General features: G+C 45.6%; 1 long non-coding RNA gene across 1 annotated transcript in view; it reads right to left on the reverse strand.

The window, feature by feature from the left end:
* Positions 1-724: 724 nt before the first annotated feature.
* LOC106557580 overlaps positions 725-22,462 on the reverse strand; it is a 52,700-nt gene continuing 30,962 nt past the window's right edge. Inside the window, exons 5-6 of the long non-coding RNA XR_005376262.1 lie at positions 7,013-7,136; positions 725-2,728 (exon numbers count right to left, since the gene is read on the reverse strand). This is a non-coding gene — a long non-coding RNA (uncharacterized LOC106557580). The remainder of the gene's footprint in view (positions 2,729-7,012; positions 7,137-22,462) is intronic.

A 22,462-nucleotide genomic window follows, 5' to 3' on the forward strand; every position in this document is an offset into this window, starting at 1 on the left:
ATCTGTTTTCTTAGCTGGGAGGGTCCGGTTCCCCAGTTTACCCCCCTTCCTTTTAAGGACGTTCTTTGTTTCCTGGGGGGGCACCAGGGGCCCCACTTGTTGGACCCCATCTGAGGTTAGGTGTGTGATCTTCCCTCCTGGTGGGGCGGGAGCCCTGCAGTGGGGGTGAGGGGCGCAGCTCCCCCCTGGGGCTGACTCCCCGGGGCAGGCATCCAAACTCCGCTGGCAAGAGCAGTCAAAGGCAGAGATCTGAGTGAGGCTGAAGTCACGGGGCAGAGAAAATGCACAGCACGCAGGCGGGCGGCCCGGGGCCAGGGTTTCGGGGCTGTGCAGTTGGGCAGAGCCCGGCCTGGGGTGCCCAGCAAACAGCTTTTGATCTGAGGCCCGTGGTGGTGTTTGAACTCTGAGCAGCGCCTCTAATCGCTCTTGGCTCCGATTTCCCAGGTTAATTTCCTGACATCTAAGGAGCTTTGTTTAGCGTGTGTAGCTTCCTGCCTTTTATGTCAGAGCCTGTGAACTGACGGAATGGGGAGGGAGCCAGGGAACCTGGGGGCGGGGGCAAGCCTTGGAGACTCCCTAGTTTTTTTTCCTTAGTCATACCCCTGCCTTAGTCACTTTCCCCCCATATCAACGCAACAGGAGGCTCTTGTGTAAGATGTTGGGGAGGCGGGGGGGGGGGGGGGGGGGGATTGTGGAAGGAGCCCAGTGGAGTGCTGGAGGGGTTTTACCCGCCTTCGTGACTTTGCACCCATGTCCCCACCCCTTTGGGATGGGCAGTCCCCGTGGGGCCTCATCCTGGGTCCCCACCCCATTGCTCTCTATCCTCTTTTGTCCACCATTCAAAAGATCCTGGCAAGCCCGGACCAAGGAGACAGAGGGAGTGACCCCACACCCCAACCCCATTGTCCAGCCTGGGCAGACTCATCTCTCTCCTTCTCTCACCACCCCCCTCCCCACCATCTCTGGTTCTTCACCAGCTCTTCGTTTGCATTCCCTTTGTTGGTCTGACAACACCATTTTATCCCAGTTTGCTCAGTTGTTTCTTTGTCCTTTCTGTGGGTGAGCTCCAGGGTTTCTAGAAGCTTCTGGACAGCTGGGCTGTGCCTCTTTGACGTAGTGCATATGGTGCCCCGAGCAGACAGGAGCCTGAAGCGTGTGTCTGACTGCGGCAGATGGCACAGCACCTACCTCCCTAGGGACTGTGGTGAGGCCCAATTAACATTTCAGACACCCACACTGCAAGTGGCAAGTAGTTAAGTTTGGGAACCCAAACTTTTGTAGGCAAACAAACAAAACGTGATTCCTCTTGCTTAGGAGGGGCTGAATTCATTAGGTCAGGAGATTAGGGATGCCCTCTTGCCACTGTGAAACTATTGAGAGAACGTGTGGCGGAAGGGCCCTCAGAGACCCGGGCCTATAGGCTCGGTGATGTCTCCTGAGTCCACGTGGGCCGTCTGGCTTTTTGTTTCTGCAACCCCACACATCCTTGACCCTCCGTGAGCGCTCGGAGCATGAATGTGGACTGTATGACTCCTTTCCCCCTGGCATCTCACACGTGAGCAACCTGAGCCCAGAGGCCTTGAGGAGTTGGGTGGACAAAAGCTGCTCCCAAGCTAGTGCTGCTTCCACTCCCTCGACTTGTTTGCTTTGTGGGGCTGGTGCGGACCACCGGCTGCCTCGGAGGCCACTCTGGCTGGGTGTGAGGGTCCTCGGATCTCGGGGAGCTCCCCAGAAGCTCCTCTCACAGCTTGGTAAGAAGGAGAGCCCAGGAGTGCTCCAAGGGGGGACTCGCTGCCATCTGTGGCCTCTAGGAGGTCCTTGTTGGGAATCTGGGGTGTCTCCTTTGCACCTGACTGGGTCCCCACATTCTGAATGTCCAGGGATATCTGGCCAAAGACAAATGCTCCCAAAGGCAGTGCTCTCGGGTCATAGCTCCTCCCCCAGGTCGCCTCCAGAGGAGTTGTTAAGGGGACACTTGACCAGGGTTACACAGCAGGAAGATTTACCGGTTACAAATAGTGAAACTCTTAGTCAAAATAGAACTACTCAAAAGAAAATAATATCTCTGTTTAGGAATTCTTCTGTAACTCTTTGCCCCTCTCTGTTCTCTGTCTCTGTTTCCGTTTCTGTCCGTTTGCCTCTCTCAGCTTGTCTCTGCGTTGGACACGCATGCACTCCATTCTTTCCTCCAGTTTTCATCAGCAGCAACCTTGTATGTGCTGCTCGGTGGCAGATGAACTCCCAGTGGATGGAGAAGGTGTGGCCCTCGAGTTACACTGATTTGGATGCCAAAGGACTGATTTGGAATCATCCAGAGCCTCACAGGGAAATGCGGAGGAAAGGCAGGGGAGCCCTTTAGATCCCCGTTGGGACAAAGCAGCTGGTGCACAGGGGACAGTGGTGTCCCTGGCACCAAGCCCAGGAACAGGCATCACGGAGACAGTGAGTCACGCAGGAAAGTCTCCCGATGCAGAGGCTGCTGCTCCTGCCCGGGGTCCATCTCCTTTCCTGGGGCTGGCCCTTTGGTGAACTCCCCGGGCCTCTGGGGCCGGCAGGCTTGCACAGTAAACCCCAGTCTGGCCCCAGTTAGGAGGTAGGCCCAAAATAGCGGAAGAACGAGGAAGAGGGAGGTTTCCATAGCCAGGTCCCTGGGGAAATGCCAGTGATACGAGTCCAATTCTAGAACCTTCTTAAGCAGGATGCTTTAAAGATCTGAAGTCAGGGTTTCCTGCACCGAGAGAAGACAGACTGTTTATAGTACTCAGGCTAGGTAATGCCCTTATTTCTAGTTTAACAGTTTTTTCATTCCTTCCTATTTCCTCCGCCACCTAGCTACTTCCCCAGGGCGTTCATAGGAATAATGAGAACATGTGTAATTGCTGTGAGCTCCTTAAAAGGAAAAGGCTATATAAACAGAGTATTTTTATGTGTGCATATAAAATATATCTTCTCGGACTAGAAGTTTCTTATTCATGGAGCTAAATGAAACAGGTTTATTTGGAATAGCAGAGATCCCAAAGGACCTGAGTAGTGCAGAGAGCCTGTGTGGGGGGAAATATCAATCAACATTAAAAAGTGTTTCTGGCACTGATTTCTCTCCCTCATCTGTGGGGTCTTAAGTTTCTACCTTATTCTCTTTGTTTCACCTTCGTGGGGCTCCTGGAGCCTGCTCACACATAGGCTTTTCTCCATAGACCATTCACCATAAGGTTTCAGGTAGTGGTGTGCTGGTCCTAATTTTTGTTTTTTGCCAATTTTCACAGTGCAAATATTCCTCATCATGGCCAATTATAAGCTATCAACACGGCTGACGTGGACTTGGCGAGAGATGCATGTAAGACACCATTATATACTTTTCTCATCATACAGCTAAAATAAATATAAACCATCTCAGGAGCCCAGATTTAAATTAAAAAAAAAAAAGGTAAAGTGTGGCAAAGTCATTAGGAAGGGATGAATTTTGTGAATCTATGACATTTGTTCTTAAGATTATTTAACTGTAAATTTTTACGCTTTGATTTGTAAGGATGGCCACGTTAAAAACTGGCTTGCAAGATGTCGGAAAATGGTGCAGATGGCTCTCCCAAGCTGGTGCGAGCTGGCCCCCGCACAACGCCGTGCTGACGTGCAGAGATGCTGAGCTGGGTCTGGTCTCACCTCTGAAGCCCAGCATCGGTTGGGCATTTCCACGCAGACATCACACTACAAGGGTAGAGTAGGACTATAAACATAAACTCCTGGTTTCCCCACTAGCATCTCCTTCAGACTTTATCCAAGTAAAAAAGTCTTAAAGTGGCCTTCTTTCCTCCTCCTCTCTCAGGCTTTACACGTTCTAGCAGCTGTTATCAATTCTTCCCTCCGCAACATCTCTTCAGCAGTGGTTCTCCAACTCAGGTGCGCACCGGAATCCCCCTTCAAATAAATAATGATGTCTGGGGTGCCAGCCTCGGAGGGCCTGATGTCACTGGTCTGGGGTGCAGCCTGGACATCCTGATTTTGAAAAGCTCCCAGGTGAATCTAATGTTCAGCCAGAGTTGAAAATCACTGTCCTTCCTTTCCATCCTCGCTGGGACCTGCCTCCAATAACAGGACGGTGGCAGCACGGGCTTGGAAGTCCAACGGACTTGGCTGTGAAGCAGCTTTGCCACCTACGAGGGCATGTTTCTTAAGTCCTGGTGCTTCACTTTTACCAAACCGTGGAGCAGGAGCAATAATCCAGATCGTATACAGTTATGTGAAGATGTAGCTCAGCGCTTGCAGCATAAAAGCCAGATTCCCGCTTCGTACGTATCCCAGTGGCCTGCTAACTGCCCTCATCTCTCGCTTCTCCCCAGCCCGTTTATCTCAGACACGACTGCTGAAATGACCATTCCTCCAAGTCAAATCTCTGTTTGAAGACCTTGAGCGGCCGGCTCCCCATTGACTCTGCCTCCTGCTCCAGGACCTCAAGGCCCCAGGAAGGTGGGACCTCTCTCCCGGGTCTGTTCCAGCCCTAGTGCTTGACCCCTTGCACACCCTCCCTGCTCCTCACGCAGGAAGCAGCTCACAGCTTTCAGGAAGCCTCTCTTTTCCGGAGAATTCTGCTGGACATCTCCTTAGCCTCTCCTAATCTCTGGTTTCAACCTCCTGTGCGCCCCTCATTGGACGTCGAAGTTCACATTTCCGCAGCCTGAGGCCTCCTACGTGACAGGCACCGCTCTCTGCGCAGCCCAGGCCGCCCCTGGTCAGCCAGGGGGGCTAACTACACAGAGTGACAATCAGCCTGAGGGCTCTGAGCTGCTGTTTCCTGGAGCTGTTTGCACTGGAGGGAGAAGGAAGTGATTCTGAGGTCCCACGGCCACTCCTGCGGGGCCTCTTCCCCACCCCTGCCCTGCCATCTGCCCTCGTGCAAATACCGCACCTAATTGCACCCCAATTGCTTCTGGGTGTCCCAAGCAGCCACCCCAGGGCTTGACCTCTCAGCCAGGCACTCTCCCCAGTGCCCTCCATGCCCTAGGCACTCAACAAATATGGGAATGGTGAGAAAGACAGAGAGAATGCCTGGCTCTTGCTCTTCCCTGCCAGTGCCAAGGACAGGGAGCAGAGCTGAGGACAGCGAAGGGCCTTACACCAACACGATATTCACTTGTCTCCCCGAAGAATGTGTGTCTAACATCACCCACAATAAAAGGAAGGGTTATTTTATAGCAATCGATTTAAAATTATGACTGTTATGAAAGCAACCACATTTACCTGGGCCGCTTCTTATCCTCTTGCTAGACACTGACATTTGGATGAGCAGGGACAAATGTTTCCACCTCTTGTGTTCAGTTTCCCGGCTCCATTACCACCATCACCGAGGACTCGGGTGGCCAGGTTGGAGACCTCAGAATCTTCCTTGACTCCCTTCCTGCCTCACCCTTCAAAGCTCCTTAGCCACCCAGTGCTGTTGACTCCATTATTTCCAAGGCCACATGCCTGGCTCCCCTCTCCAGTTCCACCACAATTAACTTATTTTAGCTTTTATTTCCTCTTAGTGGGTCTGGTCTATGGTACAAGCTTGTGACCTACCTGCTTGCAGGCTGCCTGACACATCTTTGCAAAATCTGAGACATCATACTCATGCTTAAGATCTTCAGGTCCATGCAAAGAACTCAGTCTGGATCTTTCAGTGTGGCTCCCATGCCCACACCTCTGACCCCAACCCGGGTATCAGCTCCATTCCCGTTCTGCTTGTTCGAACCGACCCTGTACGTCAGACACATCACACTTCTCACGGGACTTTCAGGCCTCTGGGCCTTCGTGTCTGCTGCCCCCTCTGCCTGCGGGAATGCTTGCCTTGTCCTTTCCCACCTGGACATTCCTACTCCTCTAGGAAGGGACAACTCAGAGGTGACCCTCTACACAACCTTCCTTGACTCCCTCTGGCAGAATGAATTATTCCTTCTTTGTGTTCCCACGGCCTTTGGTACAAACCTTATTCAGCACTTGGCCGCATTATTTTAATTATTTGCTTTCCTATCTGCCCTCATTCAAGTGTGGCTTACTCATCTTGGTATTCCCCAAAGGCCCCATGGGGCGGGAGGTGTTCCAGAGATGTTTGTGGAAGAAAGGAGGGCCTGTCCTGTCTCATGTCACGCATGCTCTCTCTGGTCCCTCTCTACCAGAGATAGGCCAACAGACCAAGTGGGGAGAGCCTACGTCAGGCCATAATACTCGTAAGCATCTTCAGAGCTCCATCATATGCCCAGGAGAAAGACTCCTTCCCACATCCCACGTGGCAAAGCAGCGCCTTGGCAGACAGGTGAAAAGTCCACCCTTCACCCCCAAAGAGGCCGTGTTTGGGAAACCCGTGTTGATACTAACTTGAGTATTAGTCACCCATAAAACGCTGCCAGAAATCTCTCGGGGGCTGGCCCGAGACACAAAACGTGTGCAGGTTGTTTTCTAAGCTGCGCTTTGTTAAAATAGCAATTCCCAGTTTGCCTCAGGTGTAAAGTTTAGGTTCATGGTTCACTGGATGTTTTAGGAAAACACGAGCAAACATTCCAATCCCACCCCCCCCGCCCCCACCTGCCACCCCTTTCCTTCTCTTGCGGTATGAGAGGCTTAGATTGTTTATTCCCATGGCTCGGATTCTTCAGAGAAGAGATTGCTGATAATGGTCATTCCGTCGCCTGGCTCTCTCCCAAAAGAACCATCTTTAAGCTCTTGGTGGATTCGAATGTCCACAAAACATTACTGTTCAGGGCAAGCCTGGGGCGGTGTTGGGGAGCTTTGGAGTCCCTGCCGGAGCCAGAGCTCTGGGCCCGGGGTTAGAGATGAGGCCACTTCTGGGACATCTAGCCAAGGTTCAAAGAATGAATAAATAAGTGAGCAAAGGAATCCTCCCTCGTGACTTGAAAAAAGGATCAGGGGAGTCAGCTCTGGACTTGACACTCTTGACCCCTCCCACTCGCCTTCCCTGACTCTCCCTTCCAGAGGTTCACCTACTTGCCTTTGAGCACCGACTTGGTAGAGAGATTTCACTAACCTTTATGTTGCTGGATTAACCTTCGATGTCAGGCAGTAAAAAAAAAGGCCATGAATGGCTGTTGTGCAGGAGGAGAGGCTGGAGGGCTCTCTAGTGAATGCAGGCAAAACCGAAGGAAAAGTATCTGTGAAACAAAAGTAGAAGGTCAGGGAATGATGGTAGGGTATAAAATGCCACCATTCCCTTCATTCAAGAAAATGACGCCTAGGTTGGTTGTCACTCTTCATTAAGCTGGAGGCAGTGTTGACAGAATGGAACTGGGTGCTGAGGGGACGTTGGTGAAGCAGCAAGGTGATGAGAGGGAGGAAGGTTTGGCGGAGTTCCAGCTCTTTCTTGTTAGAGCCCCAGTGAAGGTGAAGAAAATGGATCCCAATCATATAAAGCAGCTGCTCCAACACCACGTCGTCAAGAAAATGGCCAAGGGGGTCTCTCTGCCTTGTGTCTGCTTGGCCGCCGGGGTGACACTTACTGCCCAGGATTAAAGAGTGAATATTAATCTAAAACAGATGTTCTTAGAAGTGCAAATATAATTAGGTTACATATATCAGTGAACAAATATTGTATGAAATAGTGGAAAATGTTATAGAAACGAATAGCATGGGGGGAATGCAGCCACCACCTGTCAGCTCCAAGTTCCTCGAGTCCAGCTTCTCTTGATTACCTCTCGAGGAGCTGGGGAGCTTCTCTCATCTTGGGACGTTTGTCCTGCTGATCCCAAGATAGCAACTGACAAAGTTCTTTTTACCGGCTCTACCCTGGCGGAGGTTCTCAGAGGATGTAGTCTTAGCCACACAACTCTGTGATAGGGTGAATTCAAACGCTCACATAATGGTGTGCAGGAATTCGCCTCTTATTTTACTTGCTCCTTACTGGGTCCTTCTAATGATAGACAGGGCATTTATTTATCCATTCAGGGCACCCTGGGTGGCTCAGTGGTTTAGTGCCGCCTTTGGCCCCGGTCGTGGTCCTGGAGACCCGGGATCGAGTCCCACGTCAGGCTCCCTGCATGGAGCCTGCTTCTCCCTCTGCCTGTGTCTCTGCCTCTCTCTCTCTCTCTCTCTCTCTCTCTGTGTGTGTGTCTCTCATGAATAAATGAAATTTTAAAAAATGCTTTATCCATTCATCCATTTGTCCATTCACTAGCCACATGGGCCAAGCTCTGTGCTAGGGCTACAAAACATAATAAGACAGACCCTGGCTTTAAGATGCTTGGAGCTCAGAAAGGGAGACTGGAAAGCGATCAGCTCTGATACCACAGTGAGAACATCACACTGGACTTCTGTATAGGACGCTGTGAGAAGGTATCAGAGAAATACTGGCTGCAGCCTCGGAGAGAAGTTCAAGCAGACTTGGGGTGACCTTGAAAGGTGAGTAGGAGTGCGTCAGCTTTCAAGGTGACAGGGGGTGAGGTCTGGATGCTTAGTGGGAATAGCACTTCGAAAGAGACAGAGACATGAAAAAAAATGGGGACCAGGAAGCTGTAGGTATTTCAGTGGTGGACCAAGACAGGTGGGATCTTAGCAGGAAACGGAGTGGGAGGGATAGAGAGGGGTCATCATCAAGGACCTTGTGTGTAAGACTAGTATTTTTTACTTTACTCTGACATAGTGAGGAGCAATGGAGTATTTTTTTCTTGATACATCTTTATTGAGGTTTACCTTAAATACAATAAAATGCGCTCATTTTAAGTGTGCAGTTTGATGAGGTTGGGCAGACATACCTGCGTAACCACCGCCCCGATTCAGATGTAGAACATTCCCATTGCTCCCCAAATTTCCTTGTGCCTCTTTGTGGTCAACACTCCCCTCTAACCCCAGCTCCAGGTAACCACTTGATCTGTTTTCAATCATAATACATTAGCTCTGCCTATGCAAGAATTTCATATTCGTAGTATGTTTCCCTTTTACATCTGGCTTCTTTCACTCAGTATAATGTCATTGAGATTCATTCACGTTGTTGGGTGTGTCAGAAGGTTATTCCTTTTCATTGCTGAGTAATATTCCATGGTATGAGGATACCATACTTTTTTTTTTTTTTTTTCCATTTATCTGTTGGTGGATATTTGGTTTTCCAGTTTGGGACTATGGTAAAGTCATTTTGACCATTCATGTACCTATGTCTTTCTGTAAACATGGGTTTTTATTTCTCTCGGGTAAAAAAGTAGGACACGAAACACGAAAAGACGTTTCACATCCTTGGTCATCAGGAGATGTGAATTAAAACCACAGTAAGATACCAATAAACACCTATCGGCATCCCTAAAATTAAAGAGACTGACCATAATAAGTACTGGCGAGGATGTTGGAGAAACTGGAACTCTCAGACACTGCTGGTGGGAAAGTAAAATGGTACATCTGCTCTGGGAAATGGCTTGGCAGTCTCTCACATTGCATAAACATGAACTCAGCAAGCCACCTCCTGAATTTTTGGCCATTGAATAGTTTTAAGTAGAGCAGCAATATGAACAGATTTTGTTTTCAAAAGAATAGTAGCATTAAGGATGATAGAGTCTGTGTATTTAGATCATCTTCATATATGTGAATTTTTATTAGTGAAAAATCGTTTATCATGCTTTAATGCCATACAGAGGTAACTATTCCCCTGTCGGGAATAGCTAGAGAACATTAAATATCCCATTATTGACTGTAATTCCATATAATCTTCTTGATGCATGGAATAGCACTGTTGCTGCTGAATTAGTTTCTTAAAACAATATCCCAGGGTTGGGATCACTGAGCTCCTATTCTTAAAAATCTTTATGCTTTTTCCTGCCAGGTGACATTCTGACTACCTAAGGGTTGCACCAACCAACAACAGGGTACATATTATTGTTTATTTTTCCCAGGTCAGGAAGGAGAAGCTCAGGTTCTGTGAATTAGCTAACGTGGGTAGAGAAAGGTACAGCGGTGCTTGAACCTACATCCTTGAGCCTCTCTTTAGTCTAGGGTTTCTTCCTCCTTCTATTCACACTTTTCCTTGCTCAGAGCTTTACTTGGAGAAATGCTACTCTGTGCCAGAGACTCTGCCAAAGCAAGGGACAGACAAATGAAGATGCATAGTTCCCCTTTCCCAAGAGCTTATCGCCTGGTGACCTTCCCAGATTCCCTCCTCTCCTTCTGGAGAAAAATCTCAAGTGAACAGGCCATACTACTAAAAGAAGGAGAGGCAAAGCATTAGAATCATGGGGTGGGTCACAGCTTTGATACCACTGTCTGGTCTAGCTTCCAGGACCACGTTGAGGGAACTGCTTCCTCTGTTGTGCTGTTACGTGGGTGGGTCAGCCACAGGGGGCAGAGGCCTGAGGTAAGAGACCCCTCTCAGTGGGGGGTGACTACAGAGCTCTAGTGTGAGCTTACGCAGGGCAGAGCACCCAGAAGCACTCAGGAGGGATAATGACAGTTGGGAGCGACAACTGGGGTGGGGGTCTGATGGAGGCATTCTGAATTGAGTGCACTTTATTGGGAGCAACTGAAGTTTCTCGAGTTCTTTCTGTGTGGTTGGCACTGATCCAGGTGCTGTAAAAAAGTAGAGGGAAAAAGCTTTGGGGGCTGGAGATCGAGACGTTCCGAGAAACCAAAGATACCAAGAAACGTCTGGCACACTTCGGTGCAGGTGAGGGGGGAGGCAGGGTGTGGAGGTGGTGGCATTTCATTTTAGTGTGCTCTAGCTGTCTCCCTCCCTCCTTGCCTCCTTCCCTGACTCTGAGTGCCCTTTCTTCATCTTCTACCCCATGGCACCCCCTGGGCCTCCAGATACAAGATACCCCATCATGTTCTCCCAGGCCCCCCACAGAGGTGCCTTGCCCAGGACTGCACTCTGCTTTGGGATCCAAACCACAAATGGTGCAGATAGTAGCCAGGTCAGCCAGGTGAGTACAGAAGGATGTGTGGGGAACCAGCGGTGGGGGCCGCAGAGGACTGAGCAACTTCTGGTCCATCTCAACAGGGCAGCTGCTCCTGCCCTGGGTGACTGATACTAAGGAAACTGGGCATTACAGGGGCCCCAAGGTTCTGGGAGGAGTGGGAAAACTAGTTTTTATTTGAATTCTCACTATGTTTGAATATTGGAAATCTGGTTAATTTAACTATTTTTTCTAATGGTTTTTATTGGCCAAATAAAATAAGACTGGACTGGATTCCACTGGGGACTTCTCATCTGTACTTCTCTCCCTAGGCGATGCCACTTTGCTTTTTCTTTCTCTCTCAGAGTCTGTCTCTCATTCTTGGGATCTTCTCCCTTTAGGACCCAGGGAGGTAGCTGGTTACTTAATTTCCAGTGGTGAATTTGTCTTTGACTTCAAAGCTGTGGCCTAGAGGTATGGGACTCATGGGGAAAAGTAAGGCCCCAAGGGGGTTGTGGGTGATCATCAGGTGGCCTGGCCCTCCTGACCCCAGGTCTTATCAAGCCATTTGGGTAGCCTGTGAGTTCTGACCATCTTTAGGGTCATTTCCTTCTTCAAAGGTTCTGGGGACACTTGACAGTCATTCCCAAATGAGTTCATTTGGGCCTGGGACTTGGAATGGGGAAGGGATGGCTCTGGGGAATGGAGCCTATGGAAAGACATGGTGACTGACCCAGAAACCCTCTCAGCGTAGCTCAGGCTTAGCACTACAGCCCTACCTGCATTGTCCAATATGGTAGCCACTAGTCACCTGTGGTTTATTTACGTTTAAATTAATTAAAATAAACTAAAAGAACAATGTTTAGGTCCTTGGTTGCACTAGCTGCAAGCGCTTAATAACCACAATGGGCTGGTGGCTGCCATATTAAACAATATAGATATGAAAATTTCTATTATCACACAAATTTCTATTGGACAGCATTGCTGGACCACCAACCTCATGAGGAAACAGGCGTGGGAGTTAGAACTGAGTTTTGGTCCTAGCTCAGCTACTCATTGCCTCTGAAACCTTGGGCAAATTACTGAATTCCTTTGGATCTTTTTTCTTCACTGGTAAAATGGAAATAACATTTTCCATAAGATTCCCTTGAGCATTAAAGGAAAATGCAAATACTTGGGATTGTAGCCATGAATACTGTTAACACGGCCTGTGACCTCCAAGCCAGAATGCTGAGCTATGTGATGGGAGGAGCCAGGTCTCACACTCAGATGGGAGTTTTTGTTCCCCTCCCTATAGTTCCTTGTCTGCTTCTTAAATTTTATTGTGCTAATTATGCTTATTAGCATAACCTCAGAAAGATTCTTTAGGTGTATGTAGGCAGGGAGGACAAGCAAGAAAGCAGAAGTATGCTGTGGAGGCTGCCCTGAAAGTTGTGTAGTGCAGTCTGTACAACTGTCTCAGGAGACCTAAGGGAAGTTCAGGGTTGAGCATGCACCTGGGAACAGGGAAGAAAAGAGAATGTAAGGGGGCAGGTGCGTCTGGTTATCAGTGGGCATTGGTGATGCTGGAAAGCAATCAGATCTAGTGCATGGCATGTGCTAGGTGCTCAAGAAATACTTTCTAAATGAATGAATGAATGAATGAATGAACCATGCAGAGGGTAAAGCCCAATAAGGCAACTTCCGATGACCCTGGCTACTCTACTGACTTCCCCTCAGTAGAAAGCCTTGAATTAGTGGAGGTAAAGGCAGTATATGGGGTGGGGGGATGTGGGCTTAGCTTGCAAATAAGATGCAATAAATATAGGGGAGGTTTAATAGCTTCTGTGTTCTGAGTATCTATTTTGTTCCAAGGATTTTGCATGTTTATCTTCATGCCTGACAAATATCCTGCCAGGAAGGTGTCTCCATCTCTATTTTACAGAAGAGTGAGTTGCTGGGGCAGCCCCGGTGGCACAGCGGTTTAGCGCCGCCTGCAGCCCGGGGTTTGATCCTGGGGACCCTGGATCGAGTCCCACGTTGGGCTCCCTGCATGGAGCCTGCTTCTGCCTCTCTCTCTCTCTCTGTGTCTCTATGAATACATAAATAAAATCTTAAAAAAAAAAAAAAGAAGAGTGAGTTGCCCAGTGACACCTGGCTATATGCAACCATCAGCTGCACCTCCAAGATCTGAACCTCCACTCCCCATCTTTCCTGCTATACCAAGCTACCCTTAAATAAGCAGCATGTTTTCTCTGAGGAAGCCTGGGCTGCTCAAGTTTTAATGTAAGAAGCTGCAACAATCTCTAATCTTCGGGTGGACTCCTGACTTGGCGAATGCTCCTTGTAGTCTAACAACCTTCGTTGTTAGACTAGCCTGCTCCGGCATAGGACTCTAAATACACACACACACACACACACACACACACACACACACACACACACAAGGATTCTGCAGCACTTTATGGTCAAATGCCTTGAATATACAACAGCAATAAAGCTGCTTCTCCCGTAAGTTCTCCTTACAGCACAAGGAAGTTCTATGACTTATTAGAAAGTGCAAAAGAGTGATGAGTCACTAACAGTGTGTGTCTGGAAATGAGGACATTTGAGAGACTATTAGGGGAACTGAAATGGATCCAGGACATTTAATAGTGTGTATCTACTGCTATGGTCATGGAATTGTTTAATCCTTTTTGCTTCTTTGACTTCAATGCTTGTAATTGTATATCCCAGAATGCAACAGAACGAAGCTAAGAGATTTTAGATCACACAGAACACAGGTGTCAATCGCAGGCCACTCTGCCTGGAGACTGGTTTGTCTTATGCTAAGGGAATGTCCAGTCACTGGATCCTATTGAATATCCATATTTTTACCAACACCTGTGTGGGCCCTCTGTTTACAAGAGTAGTAGTCAAGAGTACATGGTCAAGGGGGTATGGAGGAACAAGCAGTCAGCAGGCACAAGGGTCCAGCCTGGGCTTGTTCCTTTTACATTTACCACCTAGAAGGTGTCTTTCATTTGTGGATGTGGCCACATCTCCTCGTGTTCCAGTGAGGACCAACCTGGAGGTCTAGCTATCTTGGACAAGATCTCCTGGGACTAGGATGCTCAGTTCTGTCCAAGGCACTTTGGAAGGAAGAGAAAGGAAAATGAAAATCAACGATTTGTGGAGCTCAACAGTTGCCCTGAGGCAGCGTTTCTCAAAATGTGTTACACGGAATGCTAATCCCGTAAGCTGCTCTGTGATGAAAGGATTCTGGGTTCAAAGATGTAGGGGATGTTGCATATCATATCACTCGTGTGGAGCTGCACAGTGCAAACCAGCATATGAGAGGCTGTAAGAAGTTTTACAGAAAAAAAAATCTTTTTTTGTTAAATAAACTTCTAAGTTTACTTGAATGTAAAACTCATCTTCCCTCCACCTCTATCACATCTCTTAATAGTCGAGGAAGCCATTGAGCATTGAGGGCAGATGATGATGAAGATGCAGGAGGGGATTGAATCTACTGGCTAAAAAAAAAAGTGTGAACCCTTTTTCTACTATCTTTTATTCAGATCAGTAATCCCAAACTCTGTTTAGGAAGCCACTGAGGTGTCAGGAAGCTCACAAAACACCATTTAAAGCATGGAAAGGTACATTCGCTTTGACCAGAAAAGCACCCATCGTCCACTCAGTGGTGAATGGGAAGAAGAGGGCCACAACCCTATTCTCCTCTAGTCCTGTGCATTCCCAGCCTTGTCCTCAGAGAACTCCTGCTGACTCCTCAGTCAGGCTTGGTTTCCTTCATTGTGTTCACTCATAAAACCCGATCCTTCCCTCCAGAGCACTCATCTCCTTTGTAATTAGGCATTTGCCAGCATGATTATTGGTTTATGGCTTCCACTGGACTAAAAGCAGAGAACAGGGACTGGCACATAATTGGTGTTCATTATATTTTTTTTCAAGAAATTGTATTAAATCCATTAGAAGTCCTAATAAATCCACATCCCTTGGTACTCATTAAACCAGACACTTTCTCACCCTCTGGGCAAGAGTCTATATTAGTTTGCTAGGGCTACCATAACAAATAACCACAGTGTGGGTGGCTTAAAACAACAGAAATGTATTCTTTCACAGTTCTCAAGGCTACGAGGCTGAAATTAAGGTGTCGGCAAGGGGGCTTCTTCCTGAAGGCTCCGAGGGAGAATCTGTTTTATTCTCTCTCTGAGCTTCTGGTGGCTCTTGGCGTTCCTTGCCTCGGTAGCTACATCACCCCCACCTCTGCCTCCATCTTCACATGGCTTTCTCTTCTCTGTGTGTTTGATCAGAGATGCCTGGATGAAACTCTGGGAATTCCTTAAATATAACAAAAACCTAAATAAAACCTATGGCTACGCCACCTTGTCCCATTTTCCTGCCAATAGTTATCCACCCATATCTTCCTGCCTTTTCTCATGAGCCTGTAGTATTTCCTAAAAATGAAAGGCTTATACATCTTACTATCATTAATTCTGCCAACAGACATTTGTCGAACATCCTGGAAGATACTTGGAGCCATAGTCATCTGCTGGGCAGGAGTTTCCCAGGAAGGCTTCCTCTTCGTGACTCTCTTGAATACTTGTACCTTTCCCCCTCCAAACCCACAAAAGACACAGTTGTAGAGTAACTCTATGAGGCAGACAAACTTGGTAAGGATTACTCTTACTAGCTCAAATACTTGAGAAGAGGTATCAAATGCATAATGACTTTTCCATCAATTATACCAAGAAGAATGAGGGAAGAGGCAGGATTTGGTCTTTTCCTGGTCATAAAGAAGGGAAGAAGTGGCATGTCTGAAGAAATCCATTTGCTTTTTCCATCTATTGCTTTTTTTTTAAAGTAAAATATGAACTCACAGATAAGAAAGAACTTGAGGAAAATAAATGAAATGCAAGGAATTACCTTGATGAATGCCAAAAACATACCCCACCTGCAGAAGAAATGTTTCCAAGAATGTTGTGAGGAAAGAGGAAAAAACAGTGCAGTCACATCAATACCATGTCTGTGGAGGCAGGAAATACTTTTTGAAAATTAAATTTTAAACAGATAGTGATGATTTTGATATTGAGACACTTGAACAAAAACCCTGGATGAGTTTCAAGATTTTGCTTTCTAATATTCATCTTCTTTCCTTTTAGGAAGCAAAATTTATGAACTTCAGAATTAAATTTAAAGGATATAGTGGCTTGGAATGCTGGAAATATTCACTAGCAAATATGTCAGACTTTAATAAAGGTGAGTCTGACATATTTCCATGAGAGAGAAAGGCATCTTGTATTTTTATTCTTTTAAACCAGGCATATGAAATACATTTCATTAATTTTGATGCAATAAGGGGCCCTTAGCTCACATATTTTATTTAGCAAAAGGGCATGATACACCTTTCTTTCCCCGTGTCTTCATGCCTTGAGAAATCTTTTTGCCCTTCATGCTCACATAAAAAGCATATCTCCAAGGTACATAAATTTTTAAACTATGTCCTCAACCAGGTGAATTGCAAAATGGATCACTCAATCCTTCCAACCAAGAAGAGACACTGTCATGGGAATACCAAGAAGAGACACCTATCTTTTGTTGGATCCAGTGATGAAAAGTTTGGGAGCCTTCACCCTGTGGTTGGAAAAACTCTCATCTAAAATAATACTCCTTTGACCAGGTGTGTCCACTGAGTTCTGGGATTGCCAAACCAGTGAGAACAAAAGTCAAGTTGAAGAAAGCAGTCAAGGAGAGAGAAGAGAAGAGGGAGGAAATTTGAAGATGAGATTTGAAATGAGATCAAGAGTTGATGAGGCAAAGACATACAGGGTGGCTGTTCCAGATGACAGGAGCTGCAGAAGATGTTTTTAGGAAGGGAGAAAAGCTTAAAGGAACAGGAGCATCAAATATTAAAAGTACTACAGACAGCACAAAACATTGTTTTGAAATCTGAAAATGGTACGAGAATACAGATTGCATTCTAAATAGTTTGGGAACATGATTTTCAAAAGTGAAGGAGTAATTTTACATGGTATGGTGGTGTAGTGGTTGAATTGTGGCCCCTAAAATGAAATGTCTACATCCTAGCCTGCAAATGTGACCTTATTTGGAAAAAGCATCTTTGTAGATATAATTAAAAATCTTTAGATGAGATTATCCTAGATTACCTGAGTCTACCCTAAATCTGGTGACAAGTGTCCTTATAAGAGATTAAGAGGGAAAACACAGTCCTACAGATTTCAAAGTGAGCATGCCCTGCAAACACCTCGATTTTGGGACTTCTGGCCTCCAACTCTAAGAGAATAAAATTTTCTTGTTTTAGGCCATTCAATTTGTGGGAATTTGTTATGGCAGCCCTAGCAAACAAATATGAGTGGTTAAAGCAGGGTTTTAGCATCCAGAGAGACCTGGTTTTGAGTTGTGGCCCCTCTTCTTCCTAACCTTTTGCAGGGCTCTTAGCATCTCTAAATATTAGTTTCTGCATGAGCAAAATTGGAAAAACAATAGTACCTACTTCATAGGTTGCAGAGACCAAAGGAGTCAATGTGTGGAAAGGATGGAACACAGTGAACGTCACATAGTAGACACTCACTAATGGCAGCTGATATTACTCTAGTGATCATTATTATCTCCCATACTCCCAATCACTTGCATTGGGGCTTCCACAGAACCCACTCGTGCTGGTTAGGAGACAATTCTCTCAGCTCTAAACCTGCTGTATTCTTCCATTGGCTGGAGCTTTGCTGACTACATGTCTCCTTTGCCAATTATCGACATTCCAGGGAGGTAGGGTGATGCAAAGAGAGGAGGAGTTACTTGCCCTTTCTGTTTGCTTGCTTTTCCTATCAGCATCTCCATCAGTGAGTTTTCACTCTGGAAACAGCAAGGTTCTAGTCAGTTGCAGTTTCCAGCATCTTTCAGAATTCCCCAAAGCAGTCCCATAGCACTTGCATGCTCTGAGGGACCAGCCCCACACAGGCAGTGCCCCCTCCTCAGAAGTCCCAGGCCTAGCTCCCCAGGCCTCTCTCCAAGCTTCCAGGGTCTGGCACCGCCCAGTCCCCTCTCTTGTGTTCCTGCAGCTCTAGAGAGGTTTGTTGGCTACTTTCTGCAGTTGCTAGCTTTTGTCACCTTGGGGTTCCCTGCTTGCCTTTTCAGTCCCCCAGTACCTGTTTAAACAATTCTCTGTAGTAGATTGTCTCTGATAAAATACTAGTGAAGTTCCTGTTTTCTGACTGTGCCCTGGTGGAGAGGACACTCTTCTTGGTTTCCTATGTGTGTGTGAAATGGTTGGCACAGCCTAATGGGCACTGAATTGAAATCAATAAGACTTGAGTTTGTATCTTGGCTCCCTTACTTCCCAACTGAGAAATCTTGGCCCAAATACTTGGCTTCTTTGAGAGTCCAATTTTCTAATTTGTGAAATGGGATTAATAACGTTTATCCTGTAGGGTTATGTGTAGTTGAATGAGATAATGTCTAAAAAGTGCCTGGCACCTAACAGATGTTCAAGAGGCATTGGCTATCATTTTATGTGTGTTACAATTATACTTTTGCATCTTTATGCCTCTTACAGGTTCTTCTGCTATTAACTGTTGAGCATATGAGCTCCTCTGGCAAGTCTGGACTCTCTTATTCTGGTTTCTTTGTTTCTTATAGTGTTTGTTTTAGATGAGACGACTATAGTTCTGTTGTATTAATTAGCTTGACCCCAACTGATTTATGGATGAGGAAGTGGTAGTTGTATGTACGACGGAGCTGACTTTAAAATGCACAAAATATTAGTATGAAAACAAGACTCCCATTGGGAAGTGCCATTGGGACACTTTAGCTAGTGTGGTGCTCAGCCTCTTCAGTCAGCACTCTTTCCCATGTAAATGTGCTCCTGACTTCTAGAAGCCTATTTAGGAAGAGGCTGTGACATGTCAGAGGCGGTGGAATGTGAACAAAAAACTAAATGAATACAATCTGACTGAGGCTGTTTTCCTAAGACTTAGTCAAAATTCATTTGAAGCCACTCCCATGTTTACAGACTATTTTAATGTCAAAGAACATGGTCTACAAGTCATCAAACATTCTCTGGGTACCTCAGGAAGCATTCTGTAGGGGCTGCTGGAATTAAAGTCACACAAAAGCTGTGGTCTTAACTGGTGTGGGGTTTCCATTAAAATGGGACGCCAAACTGACAGGCCCAAACACAAATATAATAGCTGCATATGTAATTCTTTTAGGTTCTAGAATTTTCTGGAACTCCCAGGAAGATTCCTGACTGGGCAGGTAAGGGGCCTGAGGCATGGGTACCACCATGGTAAAGTATTTTTCAGTCTATTGGGAATTATTTCCCCATTCTCTCTTCCCATCCTCAAGTGACCTCAATGCCTAATACCACTGCTAGGCATTATCACATCAACTCACAGGAGGCTTGATCCATTCTTTTGGCTCCCGATTACTTCCCCTTCACCACCACCAGAGTGTACCTATTCTTTCAGGATTCTGCTTTCTTTATATGAGAAAGTCCAATCAGTCAGCTGTATGAATCAGACATTGGCCTAGGTTTATTGACATAAAGGTACATATATCTTGGCCTCAAGTACTTTCTAGTCCTCGTAGGAGAGACAGATAGGTGAACAATGAGTATATATATCAAATGTGCAATGATTTTGGGTTCTAGGATGATGAAACACAAAGAAGGAATGCCCATTCTAACAAAGACATGATAAGAAAGAGTTTCATAGACACTTCAAAATGGGTAGTAGTGCAATGTGGCTTTAGGGAAAATGAATTGGAGGGTGCGGAAATGGGGATTCTATGGCAGAATAGAATATGAGCAAACAAAACCTTGAAACCCAAAATACAGATGTGTGGCAGGTTTTAACGTCTGAGGATTGAGAGAAGAGGTGACAGGCTGAGGTAAAAAGGTTGGTCTGGCACAGAGTACAGGAAAAAGGGTCCTTGCTTTAAACTATCTTTGTTTCACACCTCATAGCCAGGTCCTTGGTGTTTCAACCAGGTATTTTGCACTGCTTCCTCTAATGTCTGTTTATCACAAGCTTCTCAACTATCATGTCATGATTGTTGAAAAGGTGCCATACTTGGGGAAAGTATTTAGGAAAAGCAATGGAGCCTCACACCTCTCCATCATCTGGGATTCTGATGAAAGGTCTACCATGCTCTTCTCTGCCTTCCACCCCAGAAAACAAGTTCTACAGACATCCACTGGGCATCTACTGCAACGTGGTTCCATGCTAGTCACAATAGGAAGTAACTAGTGCTTTTTAAACAAACATTTACTATTTTCTAAGCACAGTGCTAGATGCTTTGGAGGCAAATAAACATAGGGAACAGTTCCTCCCATTAAGAGCTTACAGTTTTTATTGGGGAAACAGGCCTATACATGGCTTATAACACACCTATGGCCAAAGAAGAGGTATGCAGAGGATGCATTAGGGGTATGGAGGAGGGCACTCAGCCTAACCTGGAGCTTCTGGGAAGTCTTCAAGAGGTGATGGAAGCTGAGCTGAGTGTTGAAAGGTGTGTAAAGGATAGCTATGTTAACAAAGGATGGACAGAAACTCCAGGCTGAGGAAAGAGTGTGAGCAACAGCAAGGAAACTTGAAATCACACAATGCTTGTTAGGAGCTACAAGTGCTTTAGCAAGATTAGAGCATGAATAGTGAGGCAGGAAGAGGCAGAAGAGGAATTTAGAAGGGGAGAGGTCAGTTCATGCAGGACCAGTAAGACAAGCAAAGAGCTTAACTCTGTTTTATCATGATGGAAAGCCATGGAATGGTTTTATGTTGAGGGTGACATACTTCAATGGCATCTAACTGCAGACTAGAAGATGGATCAGAGTGGGATGGCTGTCTAAGTCTTGTGTCATAGTCCAGGTAAGAGCTGAGCTAAGAAAGGGGCTGGAGGGTAGAGGAGGGAGAAGGAGATGGGGAATGAATAATGAGTAACTGGAAGAAACCACTAAGATTTTCATTATTCTGAGAGAAGTAGAGGCCATTGTGATGGGGGAGAGAAAGAGAGGGATGGAAATGTGTCCTAAACAGAGATCTTCTGCAAACTTACTTTTAATAGAATTTTTATCATTAGAGGTTTACACTAAACAGGAAAGGCACACTTATATTTCCTTCTAATGGTGATACTTCCTGTTATGTTGATCATTTCCTTTGATATTTCCATTGGTCATTTTGAGAAATCTGTATAAGGCAAAGAGGACTTACTTCTGTGCCCACCACTGAGTGGGTTAGGTCATCTGTCTGGTCATCTGTCTGTCCTGCTCTCCTGCTCCTTTCTGACTTTGCCCTGAGCAAGCACTGTGAGCATTCATTGCTTCCTGGGTATGGAAGGGGATAAAAGTGGAAACTATTGTTTTTTGATGGTTTCCTTTGCTGTGAAAAAGCTTTTATTTTGGTGTAGTCTCAATAGTTTATTTTTGCTTTTGTTTCCCTTGCGTGAGGAGGCATCCATAAATATGTTGCTAAGGCCAGTATCCAAGAGATTACTATTTGAGTTTTCTTGAGGAGTTTTATGGTTTCAGGTCTCACATTTAGATCTTTAATTCATTTTGAGTTAATTTTTGTGTAGGGTGTAAGAAAGTGGTCCAATTTCATTCTTTTGCATGTAGCAGTCCAGTTTTTCCAACAGTATTTATAAAAGAGACTATCTTCTTTCCATTGTATATTCTTATCTCCTTTGTTGTAGATTAGTACCATATAAGTGTGGATTTATTTATGGGCTTTCTATCGTGTTCCATTGATCTATGTGTCTCTTTGTGGGCCAGTACCATACTGCTTTGATTACTATTGCTTGGGAGTATATCTTGAAATCTGGGACTATGATACCCCCAGCTTTGTTCTTTTTCAAGATTGTTTTGGCTATTCAGGGTAATTTTGTGGTTCCATACAAACAAAAAGGCAACCTACTGAATGGGAGAAGATATTTTGCAAATAATAAATAAGGGGTTGATATCCAATATATATAAAGAACTTTTATAATTCAACACCACCCCCCCCCAATAATCCAATTAAAAATAGGCAGAGGACCTGAATAGACATTTTGCCAAAGAAGACATACAGAACCAACAGACACATGAAAAAATGCTCAACATCACTAATCATCAGGGCAATGCAAATAAAAACCACAGTGAGAGAACACTTTATACCAGTTAGAATGGCCAGTATCAAAAAGACAATACCAAGTGTTGGCAAGGATGCGTAGAAAAGGGAACCCTTGTGCACTGTTGGTGAGAATGTAAATTGATGTAATCACTGTGGAAAACAGTATAGAGATACCTCAAACAATTTAAAATAGAAATATTATATGATCCAGTAATTCCACTATTGAGTATTTACCCAAAGAAAACAAAAACACTGATTCAAAAAGATACATACACTTATATTTATTGCAGTATCATTGACAATAGCCAAGATATGGAGGTAACCCAAGTGTCCATCAAATAGATGAAAGAATAAAGAGGGGTGGTGTATATATATATATATATATATATATATATATATATATATATATTAGAATCATATCAGCCATAAAAAAAGAATAAGCTCTTGCCATTTGCATATACAACATGGATGGACCTAGAGGGTATTATGCTAAGTGAAGTCAGACAG

This window comes from Canis lupus, chromosome 22 (assembly GCF_011100685.1).
Source record: "Canis lupus familiaris isolate Mischka breed German Shepherd chromosome 22, alternate assembly UU_Cfam_GSD_1.0, whole genome shotgun sequence".
Lineage (NCBI taxonomy): Eukaryota > Metazoa > Chordata > Mammalia > Carnivora > Canidae > Canis > Canis lupus.